The sequence below is a fragment of the Schistocerca gregaria genome, chromosome 4, assembly GCF_023897955.1.
Source record: "Schistocerca gregaria isolate iqSchGreg1 chromosome 4, iqSchGreg1.2, whole genome shotgun sequence".
Taxonomy (NCBI): Eukaryota; Metazoa; Arthropoda; class Insecta; order Orthoptera; family Acrididae; genus Schistocerca; species Schistocerca gregaria.
Window position 1 is genome coordinate 340,751,745 of NC_064923.1, and position 6,253 is coordinate 340,757,997.

The window sequence follows — 6,253 nt, forward strand, 5'->3', positions numbered from 1 at the left end:
GTTTAATGACAGTGCTGCGGGTAATTAGGGCACTTCTAAAGCGCGAATACAAAAAGAATTTTGTTCTTTTCATCGAGGCGGTAGAAACAAGACAAAGACACGGGAAGGATAGTGCGATGCTCGTAAGTGATGATGTAGTTTCGTTACTAAAGCGTTAAAATACGCATGAGGCGGGTCTGATGGAATGATCTATTTGGAGCAATAAAATACCATAATTTGATTTATTTCGATTATCTTGCTGTAAGATTTACTGTTAAATTCCTTTTTTTACAGTCAATTTTCTAGCAGTTTCCGTTGTTCTACTGTTTTTTTTTCTAATTTGGTTTTTATTTTTCATGTTATTTCTCAACTGATTCACTGTTGCGTTTCTTGTATGCGTAGATCTAGGTGCCTCGAGTTTGTGTCAATCATTAGTTTCCAAAGAGGACTTCCCAAAATTCCTTCTGTGATCTGTTTTACCCTCGGTATGTTTATGGGGTCGTTCCACTTCCAGTCGCATTGGACGGTACACCTAGGCACATTGACGGGTTCCAGTGACTGATCGCCGATCGTGTGGGCAGTCTTACATTTTTATCTGGACTGAATTAGATCATGTTGAGGGGCAGCCGCCTGCCTTTACAGCAAGTGCTGGCATTCTGCAGGTCTTCCTGAATTTTGTGTCAGGTTTCTACTCACGTACCTCTCTGTATACATAATGTGCGAACATTTATTCTTTGATTTATTTAGACTACTCCGTTATCTAGTACCTAATATCATGTAAGATATCGTATTTAATATCTACAATTATAAATTCCCTTTACGTAAAATAAATCCGATTCTACGATTAATATATACTCTTGCTACCGCTAATACTACTACCAAAATCAGGTGAAAACAACGTTCAATGACAATGAATAAAATCCATACCTGTGGTTGCCCAGATTGACAGTTGACGGCCAGCTGAACATTGTTTCCCAACTTCTAAGTTTTGATCTTATAATGGCACAATAATCACAAGTCTGCTTCAGGAAGTTTGCAAGAGACTGTAGGTCTGGCTTCCTTTTACGGCGCCATTCCAACGATCATAGGAGGGGGATGCGGTTTCCCACTTGTATTTGTACAGTCTTTGACCTGAACTCCTATGAATTTTTAAATTGGGAGAAAGGGAATGGAAGATGCTCTAAGTGCTATTTTTCACAAAACGAATTTTCAGTTCCACTGTGTTCTTGAAACTCTGTTGCATATCATAAACTTGATCTAGGTGCCAAACCATTGACCACGACTTTCACATGCGTTTCTAGATGCCATATGGTACTTTGTGCCCCTCGAGCCCCTGAATTTAAAAGATATGAGAAGTGTTTGTTGTTGACTACTGTTCTATCAGTTAAAAACTTAAGAGGTTATTTCTGTACTTGTATTATCACAAATAAAACATGCTGTCTTAGTATTAATGGCGCTTTGACCAACAGGTTTCTTCCAACAAATTTTATAATTACGCTACTATCATAATTAAATGTTTGTTTAGTTATGTATATGCACCCTGTGCTTCATTTTTATGTTTCTTTGTGTGTAGGTAACTTTTGCAGAGTAACTTGAAAATGGACGGAATTTCAGTCGTAATAATAAATATATCATACAGTCAACGACGACTATGATCACAAGCTGATTCGTGCAAGGAAGGATACTGCAACCAGCCACTACTAACACTGCTATTTATTTACACAAATACGGACGTTAACAGTTTACAACAGACAGGTTCATCTTGATACGACTGCTCGTATTTGTATTACATTTGTTACTGTTCGCAAGAATCGTTGGGAAAAAACAGCCAGCAAATAATACAAATAACACGAAATGTAATACAAACTTGAGCAACCATGTGAAAATGGACCTGTCTATCTGAAACAGGAAAGAGCACAATTTGCGAAAATAAATACCATTATTAACAGTGGATGGTTGTTTCCAAGAATCAACTTAGTAAAAACTATCTATTTGACATCTAGAATCAGTCATTTTCCTTGGATGACACTTAGAAAATTACAAAGGCAACAGAGAGATGAGATTAAACTGTAGGCGGTATAATATAAGTACAGATATTTCTGTTAGTGGCTGAGAACGGTTTAGAGAACAACATTGCATTAGTATTAAAGTCATTTGCAAACTGAAATTGTAGGTACTACGAGTCATTGTTTTAGGCTGGGAATTACATCCAAGTAACGCCAAGAGCAAGCCATTTCTGCTTAGTTTGCCCCAGATAGCACGTGTGGAGTAGAAGTGTGGAGAGTGGTCACAAAACGGTTAGTCTATGGCAGCAGAAATAAGTCCATTTAGTGGTACAGCTATTGAAAGGTATGTACTAAGGTCTGATCAGGGTAGCTCCAGAATATAGTTGGTAGATGCCAACCACAAGGTGGCACGAGTATAATATCTTAGAGTACGAGGTTCTTTGATGGTTAAGAGAGCTGGGCGCGTGCAGTAAAAAACCCAGGTAGGTGCCCGGATGAAGCAGATGTGCGCAGACAGCTTTAAGGGAGGAGTCGCAGGTAGGTGCCCGGAGAAAGCAGATGTGTGGTGACAGCTGTAAGGTAGATCGCACTCGCTGCCCCAGACCAAACCTTAGCACGTAAATGAGAGAAGATATACAATGATTTCAAATTGGTTTTTTTAGATAATATTCAGAGTTAGGATTTGTATGTCCAAGGTTTGACACAGTAAGCGTTTGGTTAAATTTTTTGTAAGAGTGTTTCATGCTACGGTAGGTTTTGTGTATGACTTAAAATTTTAACAATATATATATATATATATATATTGAGATCAACATTGTGTTTATGTCTAACAGCCTGAATCATAATCCAAATCCTTTGATGAAATTGAATATGAAAATTAGTAGTAGAGTAAAGTTACCCACCAATGAAAGAACCAAGTAAACATCAGGGCCAAAAGTTAATTTTCCAGTACCATTTTAATGCCATTGCACAAATGGCATTATTCTCTTAAATTGTATTGCTGAGTCACACATGTTGACTTAACAGGTATTCTACGGTTACAATAAGGTGGCTCAGTGTGTCCCGTCACCTGATGCCCACTATTCGTCAAGTTATTGTACTACAGATCACTATTAAAGTCAGTGTCTCCTATCACCTGATATGACATCTATTGTATAATCGACATTATCTGTGGCTCTGTCTGTTTCATCACCTGAGTCCTCATATTTTACTTTGGTTTACAAGTAGAATCTGTGTAAACAGTCTCCTTACATGACATGGGTTGTACAATCGACACTAGTTGTGGCTCAGTGTGTTTCTTCACCTACGGCCCCACATTTTACTGCGGTTTACAATTAGACTCAATGTATACTGTCACCTAACCTGACATGTCTTCTTCATTTACTATTGTCAATGAAACTTGCCATGTACTCTAGGGCTACTACAAGATAATGATTATAACTGAAAGTCAATATCTGCTGTCACCTGATGTGACACATATTTTATATCTAAAGCTGCTACTGCTTAAAGTATCTTATTGCATTATTTTACTGGCATTAAGAGTTCTCTGTGAGACATTTATGTATATTTGCTTTTAACTTCTAGTGGATATTTAACTATTTTATTTATTTTACCTCACATTCTACATTTCTGATTGATAAAGTTGATGGTATTTGAGGTGTTTACCCCATATTACTATGCTTCTATATAGAGTCTTTATGTCTTTGATACTATTTTGTAACTTTTAATACTATTTGACATGCATCTCTTCAGAAATTTAAGTATATTCTGCATTTTACCCAACATTCTACATTTTTGTATTATACCTTTCGATGTTATTTGAGACAATTCAAAATCTAAATACCTTATCGATTTTACCTCGCACTCTATTCCTCAATTTTGATGGTACTTGATACACTTCTCTTAATAATGTAATGTCTGATGTCTTTGCCCTAAATTTATGTGTTTCAGTTTTGTACATTTTGATGTTCTTTGATTCTCTGCAGTTTAACAATCTAATTATATTATGCATTTTACTTCACATAATGTTTCTATAGGTGAGTTTTATTGTTGTGTAATAATCTTTTAATTAGAATACTGTATATGTTTTGTATTGTGTCTTACATTGCATTTTTTTTTTACGAATTTCGTGGGGAAATCTGTGCTAACTGCACAAATCCCCCACCAAATTCTGGTGCAGTGAACGAGGGGGTTATGAAACGTATGTGCTAAGATCTGATCAGGGTAGCTCCAGAATATAGTCGGTAGTTGCTAACCGCAAGGTGGAACGAGTATAATATCTTTGATGGTTAAGAGAGCCGAGCGCGTGCAGTAAAAAACCCAGGAGTCCCAGGTAGGTGCCCGGAGGAATCAGATGTGTGCATACAGCTTTAAGGGAGGAGTCGCAGGTAGGTGCCCGGAGAAAGCAGATGTGTGGTGACAGCTGTAAGGTAGATCGCGCTCGCTGCCCCAGACCAAAACTTAGCACGTAAATGAGAGAAGATATACAATGATTTCAACTTGGTTTTGTTAGACAATATTCAGAGTTAGGGTTTGTATGTCCAAGGTTTGACATAGTACACATTTGGTAAAATTTTTTGTAAGTTTGTTTCGTGATACGGTAGGTTTTTGTGTATGACTTAAAATTTTAACAATATATATATTGAGATCAACATTGTGTTTATATCTAACAGCCTGAATCATAATTCAGATCCTTTGCTTAAATTGAATATGAAAATGAGAAGTAGAGTAAAGTTACCCACCAATGAAAGAACCAAGTAAACATCAGGGCCAAAAGTTAATTTTCCAGTACCGTCTTAATGCCATTGCACAAATGGCATTACTCTCTTATATTTTATTGCTGAGTCAAATACATGTTGCATTCATGGCAAAATTGAGGAGTGCAAGAAACAAGTTCACAGACGCAGTCAGATGCAGGTTTGCTGAATAACTAATTTAGAACAATCTTATCAATGATACTTTCACTGAATAAAAGGATACAATTTTGGTTAGATACTTTCATATGACCATGCAAATAACGTCGGATAGTAAAGGATGTGACTTGTTTGAGGGACGACTGTTCGACGCAGAAGAAAAACTACCAACACGCTGGTGTTTGTGCATATTAAGTTACCCCATATGAAAATACCTGCACTTACACCAACATTTTAACTAAATCATATCCCCCTTTTCTGCTGAAATTGTTGAAGTGTATGTAAATCTCTATGGTCTCTCTATACACACGTGCACGATAATTCACTTTCTTTGTGAAATTGGTGGTCCAACTGCAATTTTATTCCTTGTTTTCCATCTCGTAAAACATGTTCTGATATGGCCGATTTCTCACTATGTCTCATGTCAACGGTAAAATGTGTACGGCATTCATTAACGACGCATGTGGTGTAGAAATTTCTGTGCAGTAGTGGGCAAGTATAAACTGGAACCAAAAAAACCCGCTTAGTAGAACACAAAAGGACCTGCCTGCCCGTATATACTGCAGCAGAATTTTCCGCCCTTACGTATCTGACCCTGCTTTAAATGTCAACACTTCGCCCACACCGCCATCGTTTGCAGATTGCAGGATACATGCTGAAAATTCGAGCCAGCTAATCATACTCTGAGACGAAGACGGAACGTAAGCCCACACAGGTTTCGTGCAGCCATTCGCCTCAGTAGTGAAGGAGTCAGTGCCGAAAACTATCGGTAGATCTTAAAGAAGTGCAGCTGTTAATAAAGTTGCAAACCCTCGGCTCTGGCTACCCGAATAACTTTGCTTACTAACGTTTAAATCACAGCTGATTACATCCTAATATACTGTCTGGAAGAATATGCACCGTAACGATGGACACGGAAATTTAAACCAAAATGTTGCTTCTAAAATAGCCTCAGCGCTTTGCCCAAATTCCGAGCAGGGGAGAAAAATCAACAGGCAAAAATTACTATTCGGCCAATTTGATCAGATCCAAAGCGATCACAATATTCAATGCCGAGTCCATCTCACGTGTTAGAATATGACCGTAGCCACGATGCTATTGACGTCGATGACTGCCTGAAGGAACCACCAGACCTTTCAGTTATAGCCTCTCTTACCCCTGACCCAGCTGAAAACACACAACTACAACTGTAAGAAAGACAGAGAAATGCCTCAACGAAAAAGTGGTTTCCATGCTACCGTGAAACATGAATGATTTTAGGACACAAATACAAGCTCAAGGTGGCTCAGGTACTATATGTCTCCCGAAGGCATATTTTAATCTACCTGAAGCCCATGAGGCACGTGGCTGCATAAT